Genomic DNA, 26238 nt, shown 5'->3' on the forward strand with positions numbered 1-26238 from the left:
CGGATTTCACCTATTGCGGCCAGGTCTGGAACGTAACACCAGCGATAGGTGAGGGACTACTGTATTCTGATTTTTAACAAATCCTTCTCATAGGTAGAAGAGGTTAATTGGTTGTTAACTGCATATTACACTCAATGCCAAAATTAAAACAGTAATTTTGGCATTCTGAAATTTACCTTAAACATATTTACAGTATTTCTAAAAACAAAGTTTAAATCCTGTTTACCATTTTACTTTTAACTGCATGTTTTGATATTATTATTTTTATTTAGTTCCATCTCAAATTCATGTATATTTGTTTGCATGAATGTGTGTGTGTGTGTGTGCGTACACGCATGCACACACACACACACACACACACACACACATATAGATGTTAGGTATGCAAATGAATATTTATGCAAAACTGTAAACATTTAAAAATAATCCTATTATATTCACCTAAAAATCAATAAAAACGTAACAGGGTTAAACATATAATGCACACACTAAAGTTACAATTAAGTACTTAAAACATTTAGTATTTCTTCCGAATTCTAAACACAAACACAAAAAGATGTTGACAACCAATTTTCTGAAATATATTTTTAACTTCATTGCTTTCACAGTGTTAAAGATGAACATTTTATGTGACCAGTAGCTCAATGGCGCAGCCTATGTGTAGAAAAGTAGAATATACGCATTTCTGAGAGAATATTTCTGAGAGAATGGTCATCTCATTATAGCTCAGCTATAGAGAGCAAAGTCAAAATTGTTGGCAGCTTTATAAAAGTGAAATGCTATAAATTTATTCTGCAAACTAGTTCATTTTGTGCAGCTTTTATTTAAAAATACGACTATAGTTCTTTATGTCTGTTTAGCTATACTTAACAACATAGAAGCTTTTATCAAGCATTTTGTGGATAATTTGCTTTTTTGAAAAACGTCTAAGCTTATTTTTTAATGAACTAATAGCTAAATCTTTTCAGTGAATAACATTTGTTTCCAAGATAAAGGCTAGGAATTCATCAAGTAAACAAAACAATATAAAACCAATTTTGTTACTGTTGAAAAATATCTTCCATGGTTATTGTACAAAATATAATATATACCTGCAATTAGCTTCTACTAATAAAAAATCAAAACTTTTTATGTGGTAACTATTTAGCAATAAATACAATAAATGCTGCTGTTTTTTTAAATTAAAGCAAATTTTCCTATATACAGCCTTATGAGATATCTTGGCAATAACAGTAACATGTGCAAAATAATAATTCTAACTTCTTTAAAAACTGAACACCAGAAACATAGCACATTACTATTTAAAAATCTGTTTCTTTGTTATGCAGAACAACTTTCTAATCCAGATACCGATAAAGAATAACATTTACAATTCTTTTTCTCCGTATTTTATTGCAGAAGTGACCCCAAAAATTTATTCAAGCTGGGTAAACATAAAAGATTGTTTAAATAGTATAGTAGCACAACAGAATAAAAATGACATTAAAATATATTTGGAAAGAAAAAATCCCAATATGTTTTAAAATCTTGTTTCTTTAATTTTTTTAATCAGAAAACACTTAGTAAGATGTAACAGGCATATAATGCCTGTTTAAAAACAATTGCTGTATACTAAAACAACAGAATATAATATTTTGATTTCTGTTTTTACAAGGACTTTACCTTCAATTCCATAAATGGTATTGCTATCATCAAAATATTTTTTTCAGGGAAACTTTCCTAGTTTCTTTACTTCTTCTTTACATTAGCACTTTCCCTTTTCCTTATAAACAACTTTCATTATCTACAAAACTTTGATATTATAAATTACATTTGAAAAAACCCACTGATGCTTCATTAATTTGTTTTAAAGATTATTTGTTTGATATGTTTAATCCCAACTCAAATGTATAATTTTGTTTTTTTCCATGCATAGTCATATTTGGATAATAGTAGTATAAATATAAATGTAAATATAAATATATAATGTAATATAAACTAAAAAAATTATGCAATAATTTCTTTAGCCATTCACTGCTTCTAGTATTTTCTGCCTATACATTTCTAGTGTGTGATTCATTTATTATCATTCTTATACAAATACACGGCTTGTGGAGAATTTGTTAAGCTAAAAGCAAGATTTTAGTCAGCAATTTATAGATAACAGAATTGTGATAGAAAGGGGGGGGGGGAGTTTTAAAAATTAGAAAGTGAATATATGTGGAATCTAAACATGATTAATGATAACATCTTCATAGAAAAACAACTCTGCATCTTTTATGATTGCTGAAGTAATTTATATTCATTTAATTGCATAAAATAAATACAAGATACTTTATAGAATTGTAGATGTCTATTGTTAAAGTAACCAAACATTTTAGAATTAAATCAAAAAGACTAAGCAGCAGGTATTTTAGAAAAACACCTTCAGCATTCCACCCAAGAGTTCACATAGAGAAATAGTTTCATGTAATTTCTTTTTCCAAACCATCAGCAACTAAACTCAATCTGTCATTCGGTTAAAATGTTTTTCAGCATTATTCGGTTTAGCATTCTAAACCGAAGGTGGTCTGCATGTTGAACTTAGCACTATGTGGGTTACAGTCTTTGTTTGCAGTTTTAACTGGGGATTGCACCTTAGCTACCGTAGTTCAAGCGTAAAAATACTTTGTCTGCAACACTATATACTGTTGCCAGAGACCCTCTAAATCCTTGAACCAACTGTGTCTTCTGGTGTCACAGAAGATAATGCCAATTTATTACAATCTGTGGCTTTTTTAACCGATTAAAATTAAGCCGTAAATATGTGACAATGGAATTAGCACATTTAGAGAGTCTCTTTTCCCACATCCCATTTTGCGCCAGTGTGGTTGATCCCTGTAACACTACGCGGGTGCAATTTTAATGATTTTGCAAGGTTTTGATGTTCATAGAGAAAAAAAAGACTTGGTGTTTGTGGAAAAGCTAGATATGGAAGCTGAGAAGCAATGATTGGAGACCTGGTGACATCATCTCTGTTTTCAGATAGAATCGGTGTCATTTTCTTCCCAATGATAAGACAATTTACTGACAGAGCCAGATTAGAGACAATTTTATTAGAAAATTCACTTCTGTCGAAGAGCAAGGAGTGATAAAATTTCAGCCTTAGGGAATAACTAGGGGAAAAAATATCTTCCAGTCCACACTATTCTCTCAAAATAATTTACCAAACTGATAAGCAAACAAGTATTTTATTGAAAACATGTGATTTATACGATAAAAGGTATAAATCAGAAATGATACTTCAAATGGTTATGCTATGGAAAGTGTTCTTCTGTAGTTTATAAAATAACAAAATAATTGTAATTTTTTAACATGAAAACGTTATGACAAAAGAAATCTAAGGCAAAAGTAACTTATTTCTAATATGTATTTGTATACATTTGTATTTGTTTACAGAATTAACAACAGCAAAACTGAAAAATGAGGCAGGGAAAACACATTTTAATGCTCAAAAATACTAAGAAAAGGATAGACTTACTATTTAATCTATATTAAACATAACCCGTTTTTGTTTTTATGATTTGGTAGTCACTGAATATCGTATCACTGATATCTTTTCAAAATAATAGACCAAACTATTCATAGGCATTATCCACGTCTAAAATCTGTATTACTTAAAAAACTTTGAATATGCATAAAATCTCAAAAATAAACATTAAATGACAACAGATTTAATTCCTTCCAAAAACACTATCATTATTATCATTTTTGCATTAAAATCTGTATGAATGTGACAGTACACACTCAAAGAATCTTTATTTGAACACTTATCCACTTTCCTGAGACAAAAACTCTATTGAATATAATGGGACTTTTTTCAGAATACACTTTTATTTGATTTTGTTGTTAATGGATAGCAAAAGAGACACAATAAGAAATGCAAACATGTCAGTATAGTTAAAATAATTCTAATAGCTGAAAGGGATTGGAGGCTTGCCACTTCTTTATTACATTTCTACTGGCAATTATTGAAGAATAATGGTAAAAGAAAAGATAAAACCTAAATACTAATGTGTAAAAAACATTTTAAAATGTTAACATTTTCACCTTGAATATATGTACTCCAAATACAAAAAAAGTATTCCATAAAATGGTGCATGCAATCAAAATATTTTATTTGGTTTCATCATAACTACTATAGGTTGTTTGCTTGCATCACAAGTGCTATAAACTGTTCTTTTAAAATAGCCCATTTTTGTATGAGAACATAACTAAAGAGAATACAATATTTCCATATTGCAGCTAAGGTTCTATCGAACAACTTTAATATTTACAGTATTTCAGAAAAGTTTAATACAAGGTGTACATCCTTGTATACATTGACACTCACCCACACAAACATACATACACACCTTTTGATTATCTCTCATGTCTGTTTACATGTGCTGAAGGTAATCATAATTTTTGATGAAGTAGAACAGAACAGAATTCTTTATTGGCAAATGTGATTTGGATACACAGGGAATTTGTCTTTAGTGCATGTGCTCTCAGTGTACATAAAAGAAAATATACATTTGTCAGTCATGAACTACTTAAAGATTGTTGTAGGGTACAAATAAGCAATCAAGAAACAACCAATCAATATGGAAGACAACTGTTGAGACTCAAATATTAATGCAAAGAATAAAAACCCAAATCTTTTGTTGTCTCCCTTTCTCTATTTTTTTCTAAAAAAAGGGGGATATAAAACATTGAAAGACCATGTTTTAGTTCCTGTGTTGTTTCCTATAAATAAGAGATACAAATACCTGGAAACTATTAATCCATGTATAAATTTCTTTAGGGTCAGTCAAATCCCATAAACCACAAGTAAACTCTCTTTAAACGATACACCGTAGATTACAAATTATATATTCTTTTCAAATCTCCACCAAATAATCACTAGGGGTAGGAGTGCAACAGGTCAAGAGAGATCACTATGAAAAAACTACCTGTAAAAATCATGCCTTCATGCATTATTACTGGATATAATTGAATAATGTTGAAAAAGGATAATATCTACATTGGTGGTTGATTAGAGGATGTCAGTTATGAGAGTACATAAGCGCCCATAGTCACAGCAAGACTCAAAGTCCCAGTAGGCTTCAAAGAAACACTTATTTCCCCTTCTAGAACTCTGCTTTCTAGCAAAGCTGCAATCACAATGTTCTTGTTTAATGACATCATAAAAAATCAAAACACTTTAAAACAAATTGATGTACTCTTTAATATAGCCATCACTTCATCACAGGACCCTTGCACCCTGCATGATAACAACCATAGGGATGCAAACCACATCTCTATCTTTGTTGCCTGCACCAATGCTAAAAAAAGAGGAGGAGGAGGAAACTCTCAATTGGAATATTGGCATCTTTGATTGACAAGATATAATCAGCTTATCTCCACACTAATAAAGTTGATAGCCTGTGGAGCTAATATATGCTCAGTACAGAATGAATTTTCAGTAGTCAAAGGGCTAAAACTGACTTTGCTTTGCCAAACTAATTTATATCAATTTCTAATAAATTACTACTATTACATCAATTGGAAAAGAGGGAAACTTGCAGTGACTTGACTCATTCCTGAAGGCATCTTTGAAATTTTGGGAAAGACTTCAGTTATGTTCTATTTATCAACAAAAGACTGTAACAAGTGCATTCTTTATAAATCCTCCTTCTATTAGTTTCTAATAAACTACTTTGAAATTAGGAACATAGATTTCTAACTAATGATAAACCTTATATTTCCACGAACAATATAGTTTTATAGATGATAGCTTGGAGAATATTTTAAATTTTCATCAATCTGGATTTTTACTGTACAACTAAAAATAGATTAAAATATAAGAGTTCAAATATAAGGGCTCATTTTGGTTCAAACATAATATTATAATATTATTTTAATTTTAGAACCTGATCTGGCCATAATAATGTTCCAGTGGACGTTTAGCAACATAATTCACACACAAACGTATACACAGATTGATGAGCAGATATTTAAATATAACATTAAGACAAATGAATTATGAATCAAACCTTACAGAGGGACAGTTTACCAGAATTTGAGATCACAGTTACAGCCTCTCCACTTCATGAGGCTCAATAGGATTCAGTTTCAAGAATACTATTGACAAAATATAGATTTAATGTAAACTTGGGTAGGAAAAGATGATTTGTATTCCATAGCCAGATTTTATTTGAACTGGCCATCATTTCTGGTTGACAGATAACTTGTGCTCAGGTGACACTTATTTAAAGCACATCCAACTGCTTTGACAACTCCTCTAGAACATCCAGTACATAGGAGAGACCTCCAATGACTTATAGAAATACTAGAAAAGGCTATTATACTGTATACGCTGACTGCAATCACATGAACCATTTCTAAATTTTAGATATAATGAAATAATCAGTAATGCAGCAACTTCTAACTCTAAAAATCACAAGTCAGGCCATTTAGCGACACAGCTTCAAAGAATGAAACAATGTACCTACCCTTAATAAGCTTTACATAGTAGATAGTGCATGTTTATATAAAGAAAGGCCAATTTTATATATTTGTGTTTGTATAAGTTTGTTCCTCTTTGCTCTATTTCCCCATGAATTAGTTTTTATAATCTACATAAAAAACCTTCTATACATATACATTTTTATTTTTTTGAAACGATTGTTTCTAGACATATAGTTTAATAAAGTTGCTTTTCTGTAAATAAAAAAAGGCAGACAGTTGTCTTTGTAGTAAAAATAATAGAAATTTCAGAAAATAAAAAAATGGGAGGGATATATATACAGGTGGGGGTTCCAACTTACTGCAATATAGAAACATAGAAGACTGACGGCAGAAAAAGACCTCATGGTCCAGCTAGTCTGCCCTTATACTATTTCCTGTATTTTATCTTAGGATGGATATATGTTTATCCCAGGCATGTTTAAATTCAGTTACTGTTGATTTAGCAACCACGTCTGCTGGAAGTTTGTTCCAAGCATCTACTACTTTTTCAATACCGTTGCTGATACACGCCCGTTCCGGGTGACTGCTGGGTGCATGCATGTCCAGCAGGCGCAATTGAGTGAGATTTGGCTTCTGCACATGCATAGGAAGCAAATCTCATTAGAAGACAGGTGGGCATGTGAGATTTTGGTGATTTTTTTTTGCTGAGAAAAATAATCACTGAAATCTCTCTTGCATGTGCGTCCTCTTGTGAATTTTGTTTCCTGTGCATGTGCAGAAGCCAAATCTCACTCTAATGCATGTGCACACCTGCTATGGGAGGTCTTAATTTAGTACATAGCTGCTGTACGAATTGTAATCTGCAGAATATTATATTTTTAACTTGAGCATGACATGAACTTGCACAATTTTAAAAAATGCAGCTTTTCATATATTGTATGAAAAGTTGCATAGTTATATACCTTAAGTGTTAATAAATAATATACATTAAATTATGACAGCAAATGTGATGTTGTAATTATATTTCTGGATAGGAATAAGAAAACCTAGAACATTCTTGAGGCATGAAAGCCCATTGGGTGACTTGAGCCAATCATTCTTTCCTAGGCATAGAAAATTTGGGAAATTTAAAAAGCCCATCTATCAACCCAACAAGACTGACACAGACTTCAGAGGATAATCAGAACTGCAGAAAAAACAATTGCTTCCAACCTGCCTTCCATTGAGGACCTGTATACTGCACGAGTCAAAAAGAGGTCAGGGAAAATATTTATTGACCTCTCGCATCCTGGACACAAACTGTTTCAACTCCTACCCTCAAACCATCGCTACAGAGCACTATCCACCAAGACAACTAGACACAAGAACAGTTCTTTTCCCAAACGCCATCACTCTACTAAACAAATAATTCCCTCAACACTGTCAGACTTTTTACTAAATCTGCACTTTTATTTCTACTAGTTTTTCTCATCATTGCTATCATCCTTTTCCTCCCACTTAGGACTGTATGACTGTAACTTGTTGTATGTATCCTAAGATTTTTATTAATATTGATTGTTTCTTCATTGCTTATTTGACCCCTATCACAATCATTAAGTGTTGTACCTCATGATTCTTGACAAATGTATCTTTTTCTTTTATGTACGCTGAGAGCATATGCACCAAGATAAATTCCTTGTGTGTCCAATCACACTTGGCCAATAAAAATTCTATTATATTCTATTCTAACCTTCTGTAAAAAGAGGCCTTCTTTACACAGTGGATTGATATGAGCTGATAATAAGCAAGAAGTAAATTTTGTTACTAATAAAATGGGTCATATGCAGAGCCAACAAACATCACATCTCTTATGATGGTAAAAAGATTTGTATCATTCTTTAAATAAAATTATGCAGTGATGTTCTCACTGACTGGTGCACAAATACAGAACAGTTTTTTTAATGGGCAAATTCATTTTTGGAATTTTTGGCTTCTCTTTTTCCCAAGTATCAATAGTTTCTGACCCTTTCTTTGCAACAGGATCACTTCTAGTATAAAAAATAGAAAATATCTTTTAATTAGTATTCAACTATTTTTCTGATTTTCTTCTCCCCATAAAATTGCTCGCAAATCTTAAAGTTACCCTTTTAAGATGTCATCAAAGTAGTTAGAAAATGCATTACAAATAAGGGTTCCAAATTTATTAGATGCAACCAATCCCAAATTCAGATTTTCTAGGTAGAACTAAAAAAATCATGAAAGGCTGCAAACCATTACTTCCTAACAATTAAAATGAAAATAGACCATTACTTTGCCTCAATAGATACTGTAGTTTTCAGTGTTCCAGCTAGATGGGTTCATTCTCTGAAAAATTTATTTTGGAAACAAGGTTAGCAAAGATTGAGAAATGGAAACACATCAAATTGAAAGAGGTGACTTCCTACAATTCCCTCTTCAGAAACATTTCTGAAGCTATTGAAAGTAGATGCCAGTTTTGATCCTTAAATAGACCTTTCTCCAGAATTCATATGTGAATTCTATATTTAGCTATATCCCAATTCTTTCTAAACAGAGTTGCCCAGATTATGATAAGGATTTCTACTGGAAAACAGATTCTATTTATCTTGATTCCCTCTTCCCAACTCTTGAGTTGGTTACTAGAATAAAATAAAAGCACAATTTTGACGACATATTTTTCAATCAGTTGATAATTTCAATCACATGATAATTTAAATACAAAATTTTGTCAACTGCTATCATTCAGTATAATCTTCATTGCTCAGCTGTACATCTGAAGATAATTTTGCAATAAACTTAATTTACACAGTTTAATTTTCACTAATCTTCTAATACAGAAAAAGAAAGACAGTATAAATTGCATATTATAAGCTGTGACCTAAAAGGCTCTACCTATTTAGCTAAGTAAACTTTGCATAGAGATTTTTATTATCCACACTTGTGATAAAATTAATTCACTAGCTATTTCTCACTTCAAAAAAATAGAAGAGCCTAACAAAAATCCACTACTAATTAAATTCCAGTGCAACTTCAAATCTTTGAAACATAATATCCGTTCAATGGTTTGATAACAATCTAAACACTAAAACATGTCATTCCTAGAGGTGGCTTTCAGCAGGTTCTGACCAGTTTTGTAGAACTGGTAGCAGAAAATTTAAGAACATTGGAGAACCAGTAAATATCAGCTCTGACTGACCCTGACCCATCTATTCTCTGTCTCCCAAGTCCTAGCTAATCAAGGAGGAAATGGGAATTTTGCAGTAACCTTTCCCTAAAGTGGGGAAGGAATGGAGATTTTGCAGTATCCTTTCGCTGCTATGCCCACCAAGCCACGTCCACAGAACCGGTAGTAAAAAATTTGAATCCCTGATCATACCTATGACAATTTTAATTTACAGTAAAGAATAATTAGGTAGTATCATCTTATACTATAACTTTGACCATGGTGGGACCAAAATTTCCATTGTTAAACACAATGGATGTTAAGTGAATCATGCCTGACTTTATGATGATTTTTGCCATGGTTCTAAAGTGAATCACCACAGTTCCTAAGTGAACCATATGGAAGTTAAGTGAATCTGGCTTCCCCCACTGACTTTAATTGTCAGAAGCCAGTTGGGAAGATTGCAATGGTTATCACATGACTCTAGGATGCTGCAAACAGCATAAATACATGCTTGCTTTTGATCAAATTTTGACCATATAACTGTTGGACTGCTATAGTGAATACTGGTTGTAAATCACCTTTTCCAGTGCTGTTATAACTTTGAATGTTGCTAAATGAATGGTTTTAAGTCAAGAACGTCCTTTATTAGCTGACTAGCTACCTAATTAGAATTTAGAAAAAGAATGCATGAAATAACTAAAATATCTGTTCCCATTTTTTTCTCAATAACAGTAAATTTAATGCATATTCTAGTCAATTTTCTGTTTTGTGCACTAATCATTAAGTATTGATTTGTTTCTTCCTGCTTCATCTGCCCGTACAATTCTTTGTCTCTTGAGGGTAGCAATCCCCGGAGGACCTGTCATTACACAATGCCACTTTGAAAGGGGCTCACCATCAATCTAATTCCATGGAAATGATGTATGGGAAGATTGTAAGGCAGCCTCAAAATACAATTCAAGCATTTCTAGGAGGTAGTAAAAACTTCTTCCAGAGTTATTGCATCATCCTTAAAAATTTCGGAAATGCTGAAACTCTCAGTTCAATGGCTTTTAGTGCTAAACAATAAAAATGCAACAGAAAAGCTATCTGATGCCCCTTTCTCTCTTAATTTAGGCTGCATTATAGTAAAACTTTTTATGCAGGGCTGCCTTGAATAATATTGACTCCTATACGGAATATGGCAGATAGATTTCTGATTATTTTTTATGGGAAATTGCTTACTGAAGTTATATTGGGAAATTTATTTATTTATTTATTTATTTATTTGTTTGTTTGTTTATTTATTTATTTATTCGATTTTTATGCCGCCCTTCTCCTTAGACTCAGGGCTGCTTACAACATGTTAGCAATAGCACTTTTTTAACAGAGCTAGGCTATTGCCCCCACAATCCGGGTCCTCATTTTACCCACCTCGGAAGGATGGAAGGCTGAGTCAACCTTGAGCCGGTGATGAGATTTGAACCACTGACCTTCAGATCTAAAAGTCAGCTTCAATGGCCTGCAGTACAGCACTCCACCTGCTGCGCCACCCCAGCTCATTGAAAAGGTACTATAGAAAAAAGCAGTGGCATACATTTCTAAACATACTGCTATAAAGAAACTACATTGATGCAATCACCAAGATTCCAGCTTGATTGGAAGAAGTCCTTATTTATTTTACAATAATTATTACATATTTTTATTGATTGCTTGGTGGATTTTAATTTTTGTTTCTTTAATGACATGTGGCCTGGAGATGACAGAAAGAAATGCTGCCTATGGAATAGTCTGGTAAGAAAGGTGCTAGCCCCAGTGGCATCATGACTGGAGAAAGAGGCTCAGAAGGTATTCTCCTCTTCTCCCAAACTTCTTAAACTATAAAGGAAAGGATGGAAAATTACTTTCAGTTTTCCCAAGTAGACCAGACAGGAAACAGGACCAGATGAGTCAATTCTACCTTATTATAAGGTTACTGTCAGGCCGAAAGCCATCATGTGGAGTTAGAGGCTTTGGCCTGTCACAGTAACACAGCATAAGAAAATTGGAATGGGTAAGAGAGAAGTTGATAACCAAACCAAATTATTATTATTATTATTATTATTATTATTATTATTATTATTATTATTATTATTAATTGGATTTGTATGCCGTCCCTCTCCGTGACAAATTCCTTTCTCAGAGTCCAAGGTCAACTTTTTTTCTGCGTCAACTATACAAAAGAGGAAATCAGTGAATCACTGCACCCAACTGGTCCACATGATTGCATTTGTGGGTGTGGGGATGTGAGATGAACCTTAACCTGGGTGGAGTACTGGAGAGAAATTAGTATCAGAATGGATGAAACGTAACCAATATGGCTCTGCTAATAAATCAAATCTTTTGTGTGAGAAGTAGAGTGGATCCTGATTTATTTCTCAGATGCTATTTGGGGCGTTGACAAATCTTATAAGTCTCAAAATATAAATCTCCCACCGTCTCCTTTAAATCAGTGTTTCTCAACCTTGGGAGCCCTTTGGGGATTGAACAACTATTTCACAGGAGTAACCTAAGACCATGGGAAAAGACAACTTTCCCATGGTGTTAGGAACTAAAGTTTCTATTCTGTGCTCTGCAGCTATTTTTACAATTTGACTAATCAGGCATTTACAGTGGGGGTGTCCCTCTGACCTTCCTGCCAGTCAGCTTAAAGTTCTGTTGGGAGAATTGGCACTAGACTTATGGTTGGGGGTCACCACAACATGAAGAACTATATTAAGGGGTCGCGGCATTAGAAAGGCTGAGAACCATTGCCTTTAAATGTTTGTGTTGTTCTTTTTTTAAAAAAAAATATTTAATTCAACCTAAGAGTTATTATTAGACAAATTCCATTACATTGCTATGCTTAATATTATTTTCAAAAAGTGGAAAACATATTTATCTATTATTCCATAATAATTCTTTAACCTTTCTTAAATTGGATGCAAATGTTCTGATGTTCTATCATCTAGGTGGTAATGCAGGAATTTTTTTTAAAAAGATAATGAAGAACAAAATGTGTAACATTTCTTTGCAGTTATACTTTGCAAACTAACACATAAACATTGACTTTTCTTTGAGATCAATATCAGTATTTATTGATCTGAAAGTTAATACTGACTGAGGTCAATATTAAATCTCAAGGTTCAACAATTCTGTGTAATGGGTTACATTTCTTACCCATATATAAACAAGAAGTTAAAAAAGCACCTTAAATATATAAAATAGTAAAGGCTCATATTATAGAAAAAATTCACTAGTCAAAATAATAGTGTATATTTATTTTTAACAGTTTTTTAAAAAGCATATAATGGTTAAGAATTCAATTTGACAGTTTTTCTATAAAGGAAAGTTAGAAACTACAACACAACATGTAAGCATTATTGTTCTATAGTAAGCTTGTGTGTCAAATCAATATGTATCACTTAAAGGTTTGCTTCCCACGTGAATACACATATCTGGAAATGGTGAAACTATTACCATAAAATACACCCACTATTATCAGTACACAATAGTCAATTACACTTTGGCCTTACTAGTTTCAAGAAAAAATAATATGTACAAATCTGATGTCAGAAGTAACAATATTCAAAATCAAGGGGAGAAACATTTTTGTTCTAATTAGATTTTAATATTTGATAACTATTGAGAACCTGTAGAAAATACCTATGTTAAATGTACAAGAGCATATCCAAAAACAAGATATGGTAACTAGTCATTTTTTTCTTTCAATGTAGACTATGCCTACTTCTTATTTTAAAGTTAAAAGCAGTCTCTTACTCTCTATAGTTTTAAAAGTTTAATAAATGTAGCAAACCAACATGACCAATATAATTTGGTTTATATTGATGTTGTTAATACTTTTAAATGTCGTGTCACTGAATTACAGCATTCTGAATATTTTTGCAGCAAAATTTCTGAAAATATAAACATCATATGAATTGCAAATCTTTTCAGAAGAGGAATATACATAAAGGAATCCCATAAAAATACAGATCAGTATTTAAAGTGATCAATTTGGTCAATGATTTTCCTTCAGTGTGGTAAAACAAATCTGTTAAAAAATGATCCCAAATATTAGTTCAGGATTTTGTATATGTAACTGTTTACTCACATAGTCTACTGGTGTCAGTTGCATAAATAAATAAATAATGCAGTGAGATAGGCCATGTGTGTATATATGTGTGTGCATGCATGACCTGTGTATGCTCAAAAAATATTGCATACTTTCAGTTTTTTAAAAAAAGATCTTAATGAGGATTCAAATTGGCAATATATTTGAAGATAACACCCTTACCTAACATGATTTCAGCCATTATCTAAATAAATGCATAAGTGAATGAATTAAAGTGAAAGACTTGAATATGTAGCATTCATAACTTGACATACATCGTTATTACCAAACGGATATTAATTTTATGCTGCAAAGAACAATTAATTTATATTGAAAATCAAAAGATAAGCATGAGCTTCATTCATACTGAATTATAGTACATAATATAATGCTTTAAATAATTGCTCAAGGTAGGTCCCATTGAAACATTTCTTAATATAAGGTATTTGGGCATATGATTGTAATATAAACTGTAGCTCATTACTAACTCATATTGCAAAGTGTTTATTTGTTTTTTCATCACATCAAGAAGAAAAAAGAACAAATAACAGTTACAATACGATAATGTATACCTTTGTTTGGAAAGAAATCTGAGAAATGGAACGTAAAATGTGAAATTATGCCTCTATGAATCTAAAGGGAATGAGTAGAAAAATATTCTTTTAGTATTTAAACAAATACCAGAACTAATCTAGTCTCAAAAGGCCTATATTTACATATATACACATGCAATTCATTAAAAATTAACCAACAGATGAACCCAAATTGTGTTACAGCACGATATGTACCTGGTATTAGATTTGTTGCACATTCATGTATAGAACCAATGTTGTCAGTGCATTTCACAGTGTATTTCAAATTATATTAGCTTAAGAATAGCTTGATCCTGAAGAATTACAGAATGGAATGTATATAATAATATGTCTTTTGAGAAGAAAAAGAACAAGACTGCTCCTATACCTGTGTAACTGACATCAAATAGTAGCAAATAGAGCTTCAGGTTCTGTACAACTACTTATACTGCTTACTGAAAAAATTACTTGACTGATTTATATTTAGGAAAAATATAATGGTAATTATCTAAATATCTTTCACTTAAATGTAACACAATGGTAACATAATGTAACATAATGGTAATTATCTAAATACCTTTAACTGCTTTGGACCCTATTACATAAAGCAATTCAGCTAGCAGGAACTTGGAATTGACTCAGCCTTCCATCCTTCCGAGTTGGGTAAAATGAGGACCCGGATTGTGGGGGCAATAGCCTAGCTCTGTTAAAAAAGTGCTGTTGCTAACATGTTGTAAGCCGCCCGGAGTCTAAGGAGAAGGACGGCATAAAAATTGAATAGATAGATAGATAGATAGATAGATAGATAGATAGATAGATAGATAGATAGATAAATTTACTTTTTCTGAAGAATTTTCAATGGCCTTAAGGTCTATTTTTAGTGGCCAAGTTTTCACCTGTTATCTTAGGGTACATATTAATTGATTATGATGTTTCATCAATAATACCATTGAAACTACAAAATAAACACATTTTACACACACGTTATATTGAAAATCTTCACTGTTGGATTAGAAAAACAGACTTGTTGTCTGTTTGACAGGAATGCTGTAATCCAACTATGGAGGGATCCTGAGATGCCATAAGATTTGAGTTTTAGGAGTAATTTGTCGTGGACCACTGAATCAAAGGCTTTGCAGAAGTCGATATAAATTGCAACTATAGATTTCCCCTGATCTAGATCAGGTGTCCATATATTTTTGCAGTAGAGGAGCTGCAGGTTGCAGGATAATTTTTTTTCTGAATGAAACTAGCTGGATAGATGTGCAGGAATGAAGATTAGTGCTAAATGTCTTAAAAGAAAAACTTGTCTCGCTCTTCTTACCAGAAGGATAAAACAATTTCTTTGTAAAATATAATACTGTTGCAAAGGTAGCAGGCTGGATGTCATTACGTATGGAAGCAGAAATCTAATTCTATTATTCCAATCTTTGTTAGTTCAAACAAAGCAAATTCATTACACTTATTGTGTTAATTTCCACCTTGCTTTGTATATTTCTTGGACATCTCTATGGGTTTTGGAATAAGAGGTTAACAACATATATTTTAAAATCTGTATTTATCTATATGAGGAATTATTCAACAATGGAATGGATAATGGCCAATAAACTGAATTTGAATTCTAGGTAAATGAAATCATATTTTATTATATTATTTTGACATATTTTCTTTGTTTTATTCTTGAATATCATTCTCTGCCACTAAGGTCTTTTATGTGCTGATATTTTGGTATTTTCTATAGAACATTATTGATTCATTGCACTGGAAACCATTCAGTCAGAAATCATTAGAATTTTATTTCAAGTTACTTACTTACTCTATCCCAAATGTCCTCCTTCAGCTGGAACTACAGTTTCCTCATAGCTACTCATCATGAAATTTTTGTTGAGATAGCTTCTTGGTGAATTACTAGCTCAGCTCACTTTCACTGGTAAGTTTATTTCATCTTGGGGAAAAAACCATTGTTGAAGACCTTTTCATGACTCCTCTGACCCATTTTTAATATTGCTTGCCTTGACAGAGCTATGCCAAATGTTAAACATAGAACTTGGTCTGGATATACAGTATGAGAGAGCTAAAATTCCCTCCTACCATTTCAAGAACCTCTTTCAGAGTCCTTTTGAAACTCCTCAGTACCTTTATAGTATTACTTCATCACATACAAAAGAGTATTCAGTAGAAAGCCCTACCCTTGATGCTGATGCAGGGAACATTTAATAACTCCCCCTATGCAGAGTGATACTGTATTTGTACAGAGGAAACTACTGAATTAGAAGAGCACATTGTACTTTGCTGCTTTTATAGTGGTGCATGATATTTATATTTACAGCACGCTTTTGCTGAATAATTTAGTGTGTATCCTTCTTGAAGACTCTAAATTGTCAAAAAATAAGAATATAACAGCAGAAGATAATGTAGCAATGTACAGATGAGATAAACCATGGCTAGAAAGGTAAAGCATGATTAGGTAAAACATGACAGATGTAGCAAATGATGCTTGCAAAGATCTTTGTTTGTTTATCTCATTTCTTTCTTTCCTATAATGGTATATGATAATATTCTTGAGAGGCAGGAGGAGGAAGAATTGCAGATTAAGCAAAAGTTAGATAAGAGACATCTTAATTCACAGAAGAAAAGGGGCATGGCAAACATCTCAGAAGGGACCCTTCCTAATTTCTTGAGCAGCAATTGAGAGGGGAGAGATTTATTTTCAGATTTGTGAAACATCACAATAAAAGTAGTGTTAGAACCCATAGTCAGTGAGTCTTGTACAGACTACCCACGGGCTGACATCAAGCATTACCCCCTTCCTTCCTTGTTCCCTACGTTTCTCCTTCCTTCCTTCCTTCCTCCCTCCCTCCCTCCTCCATTCTTTCTTTTCTTCCTTCTTTCATTGGTTTTTCATGTTTTTATTATTATTATTTATTTTTAATTTTCATACTTTTCACCCTTAACCCTTACCCTCCCTTCTCTCAGTTCTTTATTATTCATACAGTGGTACCTCGAGATACGAGTTTAATTCGTTCCGGACCTGGGCTCTTAAGTCGAGCAGCTCTTATCTCGAACGACTTTTCCCCATAGGAATTAATGTAAATAATTTTAATTGGTTCCAGCCCTCAAAAAACTCACAAAGTTAGTCTAAATTATGCAGAAAGACATGTTTTTCATGAAGAAATGTACATGTACATATAAATGAATAATGAAGTTTCTTTCACTTAACTTGTAAACTTTCTTAAACTTTTAAATTTACATATGTTCAACTTCTCTGCCACCCAATCCTGTAGGACAGAGGTCCCCAACCCTTTTTGCACCAGGGACCGGCTTTAAGCGATCAAGAGAGGAATGGGTGAATGAATGGACGGAGGGTGGGAAGGAAGGAAGGAAAGAGGGAAGGGACAGGAACAGAGGAAGGAAGCAAGGAAACTTATGAAAGGGGAGAGTAAGAGAGGAATGAGTGAAGGGAGGGAGGGAGGGAAGAAGGTGGGAAGGAGAAAGAAAAGAAGAAATAGAGGAAGGGAAGGTAAAAAAGAAAGAAAAAGAGCAAGAAAGAAAGAAAGAAAGAAAGGGGGAAGGGACAGGAACAGAGGAAGGAAGCAAGGAAACTTATGAAAGGGGAGAGTAAGAGAGGAATAAGTGAAGGGAGGGAAGAAGGTGGGAAGGAGAAAGAAAAGAAGAAATAGAGGAAGGGAAGGTAAAAGAGAGAAAGAAAAAGAGCAAGAAAGAAAGAAAGAAAGAAAGAAAGAAAGAAAGAAAGAAAGAAAGGGGGAAGGGACAGGAACAGAGGAAGGAAGCAAGGAAACCTATGAAAGGGGAGAGTAAGAGAGGAATGAGTGAAGGGAGGGAGGGAAGAAGGTGGGAAGGAGAAAGAAAAGAAGAAATAGAGGAAGGGAAGGTAAAAGAGAGAAAGAAAAAGAGCAAGAAAGAAAGCAAGAAAGAAAGAAAGAAAGGGGGAAGGGACAGGAACAGAGGAAGTAAACAAGGAAACCTATGAAAGGGGAGAGTAAGAGAGGAATGAGGGAAGGGAGGGAAGAAGGTGGGAAGGAGAAAGAAAAGAAGAAATAGAGGAAGGGAAGGTAAAAGAGAGAAAGAAAAAGAGCAAGAAAGAAAGCAAGATAGCAAGAAAGCAAGAAAGGGGGAAGGGACAGGAACAGAGGAAGGAAGCAAGGAAACTTATGAAAGGGGAGAGTAAGAGAGGAATGAGTGAAGGCAGGGCTTTGGAAGCCGCCGAACGCCGTCAGAGGGGCGCGTCAGCGGCGGGAGCCGGACCCGGCCGCCGCCCCCCCCACGTAGAAGCCAAGCCCCCCCCCAGCCGAGCCTGCTGGCAAGCTCGCCCCCAACCGAGCCTGCTGGCAAGCTCGCCCCCAACCCCCGAGATCGAGCGCACGAAGAGGCATCTCTCGCCTTCTGCCGCTGGCCGCCCGCTCTCTTTCGCCCAGCGCTGCTTTGGAAGGCGCGACGGGAAAGCGCTCCGGCGTTGTCCGGGCTTCTCCCGCCACGCGCAGCCCAGCAGCGGCGGAAGAAGGCGAATGCGGCTTGGAAGCTGGGAGGGGGGGCGGAACGTCTTTGGCCACTTAGCTCTTCCGCCCCCTCCCAGCTTCCAAGCCGCATTCGCCTTCCTCCGCCGCTGCTGGGCTGCGCGTGGCGGGAGAAGCCCGGACAACGCCGGAGCGCTTTCCCGTCGCGCCTTCCAAAGCAGCGCTGGGCGAAAGAGAGCCTTCCTCCGCCGCCGCCAGCCGCGGTTCCGAGTTGGGGGGGTGGGGGTGGGTGCTGGCAAGCCCCCCAGGTCGGCTGCAGTCTTTTAAAACAGCCCCGCCGCTTCTCAGCTGACTCCTGAAGCGCGGAAGTTCGCCTTTGGCTTTTGGCTTCAGGAGTCAGCGGAGAAGTGGCGGGGCTTTTTTAAAAGACTGCAGCTGACCTGGGGGGCTTGCCAGCACCCACCCCCCACCCCCCAACTCGGAACCGCGGCTGACGGCGACGGAGGAAGGCGAATGCGGCTTGGAAGCTGGGAGGGGGGCGGAACGTCTTTGGCCACTTAGCTCTTCCGCCCCCCTCCCAGCTTCCAAGCCGCATTTGCCTTCCTCCGCCGCTGCTGGGCTGCGCGTGGCGGGAGAAGCCCGGACAATGCCGGAGCGCTTTCCCGTCGTGCCTTCCAAAGCAGCGCTGGGCGAAAGAGAGCCTTCCTCCGCCGCCGCCAGCCGTGGTTCCGAGTTGGGGGGTGGGGTGGGTGCTGGCAAGCCCCCCAGGTCGGCTGCAGTCTTTTAAAACAGCCTCGCCGCTTCTCAGCTGACTCCTGAAGCGCGGAAGTTCGCCTTTGGCTTTTGGCTTCAGGAGTCAGCGGAGAAGCGGCGGGGCTGTTTTAAAAGACTGCAGCCGACCTGGGGGCTTGCCAGCACCCACGAAACCGCTGCTTATGCCGGGCGGCTTGCCTGGAACGCCAGCAATGCCGCCCGGCCCGATTGCCGAGCGGGGGTGGGAGGAGGCAGCGCCGCACCGGACCCTTCAGGCCGCTACACCCGGGTCGAGCCCCATCCCGGACGGAGCGGCCTGAGGGGTCGGGGGGGCGCTGCCTCCTCCCGCGCCCGCCCCCCGCTCGGCAATCGGCCCCGGTGGCATTGCTGGCGTTCCAGGCGAGCCGCCCGGCATAAACAGCGGTTTCGTGCCTAGGGCCGGGCAGACAAGAGGTCTGGCGCTCCCACGGGGAAGGGAAAAGGCGGCGGCTTAAGCCCTTCCCTGTGCTTTGGAAGCCGACGAACGCCGTCAGAGGGGCGCGTCAGCGGCGGGAGCCGGACCCAGCCGCCGCCCCCCCCTCTAGCAGAAGCCAAGCCCCCCCCAGCCGAGCCTGGTGGCAAGGTCGCCCCCCAACCCCCGAGATTGAGCGCACGAAGAGGCATCTCTCGCCTTCTGCCGCTGGCCGCCCGCTCTCTTTCACCCAGCGCTGCTTTGGAAGGCGCGACGGGAAGAAGGAAAGCGGCACGGCGGGCGGCCAGCGGCAGAAGGCGAGAGGTGCCTCTTCGATGTGCGCGGACCCCCCCCACCCCCAGCAGAAGCCAAGGAGCCCCAGAGTGGGGCGGCAGGGGAGACGACCGCCTCTCCACTCACCAAGTGCCGGGATACGAGCCGAGAAGAGCCGGGCTGGTTTACTTTCCTTCCTTTCCGCGCTGATGCAGAGCCACTCGAACAAAGCGTCATGCCCCCCTGACGCTTTTGGCGGCAAAAGAGCCCAGCGTCGCTTCGGAAGCCGCCGAAAGCGTCAGAGGGGCGTGACACTTTGTTCGAGTGGCTCTGCATCAGCGCGGGAAGGAAGGAAAGTAAGCCAGCCCGGCTCTTCTCGGCTCGTATCGCGGATTTGAGCTCGGGAGACGAACAAAAATGTCTCTCCTCTCCCAGCTCTTATCTCCAGTAGCTCGTAAGTAGAGCTGCTCGTATATCGAGGTTCCACTGTATTGTTTATTCAATACACAAGTGATAAAGTGTATGCATAAAATATGTATAAAAACATACATTGTAAGAAATGAGAAACAATTCAGTAGAATTAAAGCACTTTTAGTGCTCTTGCAGCGTTAATAAAATACATGCCACTAAATTCTGAAAAACATAATCTAAAATGATTTACAATAACTATATTTTATATTTGATGTTATATCCAATGAAGAGCTGAATGTATGCATTATGCAAATTTTAATGAATGGCTATAACATTTCAGCATTCCAATATTGATTAAAGAGATGAAATATTTGAATGACCTTGACTAACCTGGATGCAAAGAAACAAGTAAGAGAGAGAATATACAAGTCTGCCCTAAGGCTGGGGCTCTGTGACAGTCTAAGCAAAAATAAAATATTATTAAAACAAGTCACTTTCTTCAAATCTTGACTTTAAAAAACTAGTTAGTGAAGAACATCTGAAGCAATAACTCAAATATGTCTACAGAGGAGATATATAGCATACTCTTTTATACGTACATCTAGGTCAGTGATGGCGAACCTATGACACGCGTGTCAGCACTGACACGCGTAGCCATTTTCAGTGACACGCGGCCACCGGAGAAACTGACTAGACGGAGCCAGAGAACGGGAGTGAGAACAGGCGAGAGAGGCAGGCAAAAGCTGCGTCTTCTTCGGGGCGGGAACCTTTTCTACCCGGAACATTGTTGCGTCTCCTGCACTATCGAGCGGGAACGGTGACTCGGCAGTATTGGCGGCGCATGAGCAGCGAAGAGGGCGGGTAATAAGGGGCGGAGCTGCCGGAGCCGGGGCAGGACAAGGGTCGGAATGGCGGCAAGACTATGGCGGAGACCATTGTAAGTTCGGCTCGTTGAGGGGACGAAGCCTGGAAGGGGGGCTCCTTCCTCTCTTCTCTCAGCCCCCCGGGGGGGGTTCCTCCCTCCTGTCTTTTGTCATTGTGAGGCGGGGGGAGTGGGGTAAGGAAGGCTCCGTGCTCAGGTCTATCCCTTGGCTTCCCCCCCGGCGCCTACTTGGCTGGGGGCTGACAGCTCTGCCTTGGAAGGTGATGGGAGGCACCAGCCCGCGGTGGGGTTTGTTTTCCTGTCCCGTCTCCCTTGCCAGGTTTGTGGAAGAGCAGGGGGATTGCGGGACACCGAACGAGGGGGGGGCTGCTGCAACTGAAGAGAAGGGGCCCATTAAAATATCAGAGCTTTAAAGCCAGTTTCGTAATATTTCTCCCACCCCCCTCCAAAACAAAAAAGTGTGACTGGGCAAGATGGACCAGAAATGGAATAATTTTTCAAAAGCAAAATTCCTCTCATGATACATAGAACAAGAATCTCTATCTAAAGGGGGTTTTTTTTTGTATTTTTAAATTTAATTTAATTTAATATGCCACACAACTCCTGGAGGACTCTTGAAATATCGGGCTACTTTTCCTATAATCCCAAAATGATATGTTCATAGGAGTTGTAGTCTAATACATTTAGAAGGCAACAAAAACTTGAAAAAGCTGACAAAGTTTCCGTGACTTCGAATTTCTTTTCTTTTCGCACCCTAATTATTTTGGATCTAGGTTCAATATCAACATTACTTGCAATAAATTAAGATAGAAGCATCCATAGGATATATGACTTCCTGCCCATGTTCCCTTAATTATTATATTACTTTGTGTGCCAGACAGAGTAAATCATGTGTGTGTCCTGGTGGATCACTTGTTTGGGGTTTTGAAAGTAGGAAACTATTCAGTAAATAAGTGAAGCTTTGACTGTGTTAGAAATATCACAAAATTATGGTTTTTTTCTCAAGGTGACACACCACCCGAGTTATGCTCGGTTTTTTGGCGAATTTTGACACACCAAGCTCAAAAGGTTGCCCATCACTGATCTAGGTTGTTACTTCTTAGTAGAAAAGACACAAGAGTCAGTCCTATCCACAAAAATATGAAAATAAAACCCAACCATATGTTACTATCAAATAGTCATTGCCTTGATAGCAAAAATGAATTCAAGCTCAGTTACTCAGGATAGAGAACAAGTCTTATCCTAAAACTTTCATTGGAAACTGACACCTTCTGTCCTATTGTTATTAAGTAGGCAATTTATCAGTAGACTAACAGAACTAAGTGATTAACTGACTTAACACAACAGTACAGTTCATATTTGCTAAGATCTTGCCTAACAACAAGTTCTGGAAGTTTCTCACTAAAATAAAATTCGGTTTTCTTTTTTTTAATGTACCTTGATATTCATAGATGACAAGCTCTAGACCAGTGATGCAAACCTTTTCACACTGAGTACTGAAAAGGTCGCACAGAAACATTGTGCGTGCATACACATGCTTGTCAGAGACTCAATCCAGAAAAGCCAAACTTTCAGGTTCTGGCTCGGATGTACGCCTGACAATCAGCTGTCTGGCATGCATGCACACACTGTTTTTCATTACTGCTGTGCGCCCAAGGGATCATGCTCTGGAAAAGCCAAACTTCTGGGTTCTGGAGCAAATGCACCCCAACAATCAGCTGGCGCACACCGGGTTTTGGCACTGCCATGCACACATGAAGAACAGCTAATTGACACACATGCAGCCCAGAAGCAACCAGAGTGCCACTACTCAGATGGTATAAAACTAGTTTGCACCCTATGGTACAGGAAGGTTAGGAAGGCAAGCGCCAAACTGAATTAACTAGCAATGTAGGCTGTCAGGACTGCATTACGCCTAGTGTTAGTACATGCTACTCACCAGTATTTGAGGTTGCCATGTATGTACACTACCAATTGTAGTTTGATACAAAATACCTTTAATGACTTTGGCTGGTTCGCCATAAGAGGGCACCAGGACTCTCTCCTGATGATGATGCTGGATAGCTCATTCATTCTTTGCCTTTGCTTGTGGGGGGAGTATGTTCTGCTTCGTGCTGCTATGTGTGGTTTGTTGTTTATTTCTGCTTTGTGCTTGTAAATATGTATATATATAAATAATACTTGTTTAGCATACTAAGTCTGTGTCGTTACTGGCTGTATCACACATCCACACTCTTACCAAAAGCTCTGTTCTGCATATGTTGAAGGTCTCACAGCCTATCTGCACCGAGACATACTAACATTGGTTATGGGCCCAGCACACGTCTGCTGTGCAGAAGTGGAAACGGCATATTTGCATGTGCCATTGCAGCATAAAATCTTTATGAGAATTCCGCCCGGTGTTAATCATGACAAGGGTCGATGTTGGAATCTGAAGAAAAGCTTGTATGGGCTGAAGCAATCTGGATTCGAGTGGAACTCCATGATTATGAAAGCATTAGAGAGTATGGGATTTCATGCGAGCAAGGCTGATCCCTGTATGTTCATTAGAGAAAGAAAAGATTCCAAAGAGGTATTGTTACTGTTCACGGACGACATTGCAATTATTGCTAGATCCGTTGAGTCTGTTAATAGGATAGTGCAGGAATTGGAAAAGAAATTCAGGATAAGGAATCTTGGTGAGATTAGCCACTATTTATGCATAGACATTAAGAAAACCAAGAATGGTTTTAGACTATCACAAACTGGGAAAATTAACAGTTTTTTGAAAAAGTATAAAATGGAAAACTGTAAGGTTGCCTGGACTCCAATGGAGAGTTGCTTTGTGCATGGCAATAAGGAAGGAAAGGCTGTTGATAGGGAACTGTACTGTTCTCTGATTGGAAGCTTGTCATATTTGGGATTTTGGTCATGGTATAACAAGGAACTGACTGAATATCATTGGAAGGTTGTTAAGAGGATTTTACGGTATTTAAAAGGTACTATGCATCATGGTCTATATTTGGAACCTGATGATATTTTGAAACTGGTAGCTTATGCAGATGCTAGTTTTGCCTCTGACAATGTGACCAGAAAGTCTACTACTGGTTTAGCAATTCTTTTTGGAGGAGCCTTGGTAGGCTGGAAGTCGATGAGACAGCAACACCTTAGTCTGTCCACAATGGAGGCTGAGTTTGCCAGTTTGTCGCAGTTATGTATGGATTTGGTGGTATATCGGCAGTTGCTGTTAGATTTAGGTGTGGAATGCCATAAACCAGTTGGGATTTATGAGGACAACCAGTCAGCTTTGAGTATGGCCAAGGGAAAAGCTGTTAAGACTCGTTCAAAGCACACAGACTTACAATATTATAATGTAAGAGAGTGTGTTAAAGGTGGCTTGATCAAACTAGAGTACTGCGAGAGTACTGATAATATTGCTGAAATTTTCACCAAGGCACAAGGAGCTAAACTACATATTGAGAATTGTACCAGGTATAACCTGAAGCAGTTAATAATGTAACTGTATTTAACCATTGTCAACCCCAAGGGGGGAGATTGTTAGTACATGGTACTCACCAGTATTTGGGGTTGCCATGTATGTAAACTACCAATTGTAGATTGATGCAATATACCTTTATGGACTTTGGCTGGTTTGCCATAAGAGGGCGCCAACGCTCTCTCCTGATGATGATGCTGGATAGCTCATTCCTTCTTTGCCTTTGCTTGTGGGGGGAGTTGTTCTGCTTCGTGCTTTGTTGTTTGCTTGTTGTTTACTTCTGATTTGTGCTTGTAAATATGTATATATGTAAATAATACTTGTTTAGCATACTAAGTCTGCGTCGTTACTGGCTGTATCACACATCCACACTCTTACCAAAAACTCTGCTCTGTGTATGTCGAAGGTCTCGCAGCCTAGCTGCACCGAGACATACTAACACCTAGCATTTATAGATTTCCCCGACATTGTTTGCTATACACTAAATTTAGACAGTGGGTGTTTTACTATGAACTGACAAGCAGGTGGTACTTTTTGGGGGGTAATACTGAATTTGCAAATGTATACTTACAAAACCATCTTCTGAATCCTGATCATTTCAAAGATTAAACTTACATTTAGGGAAGAAGTTAAGAAATTCCAAAGTGTCCATTAAAATAAAAACTCAGAAATTGTACTAGACAGAAAACAGTATTTAAACTTAACTGTATTTTTGCTTATTGAAACTATTATAGTTATTCAAAATAACTCTCACTCAGGGATTAAATGCTTCCTGTTCACTTGTGCCTGTCCATTGTCAGAGAGCCAATCGCGGAGGGAATGCAAGGTTCCGTCCATCTCTCCAGAGTCTGCCATTTGGCTTCTTTTACTCTCTGCACATGCACAAAGTATTCTGTACATGTGCAGGGGGTAAAAGAACTCAAATGGAGGCATCTGGGTGGATGGGTGGAGCCTCACATCCTTCGCAACTGGCTCTCTGATAACCAACAGCACAAGTTAATCGGGAGCATTTCATCCCTGCTCTCTTTTCACTGGATAAAATTTTAAAATAATCCCTATTTCATTTTTATTAGAAATAATCCATATATAGATAAGGAAGCAAAATTCTGTTCTAAAGGCCTATATTAGGGGAAGTATAAGAAAAAATATGTTGGTTATCAAACACATTTGATGACTTTTTATGATAAAACTAGAGAAAACAAGATGAGTGTTATGGTACAT

General features: G+C 37.5%; 1 protein-coding gene across 3 annotated transcripts in view; it reads right to left on the reverse strand.

Annotated features, from left to right (window-relative positions):
• The window catches only part of VTI1A (vesicle transport through interaction with t-SNAREs 1A), a 240415-nt gene that overhangs the window by 137127 nt on the left and 77050 nt on the right, over positions 1-26238 (reverse strand). The gene's annotated exons all lie outside the window — the stretch shown is intronic.

Source organism: Erythrolamprus reginae, chromosome 5 (assembly GCF_031021105.1).
Source record: "Erythrolamprus reginae isolate rEryReg1 chromosome 5, rEryReg1.hap1, whole genome shotgun sequence".
In the NCBI taxonomy this organism is placed as follows: domain Eukaryota; kingdom Metazoa; phylum Chordata; class Lepidosauria; order Squamata; family Dipsadidae; genus Erythrolamprus; species Erythrolamprus reginae.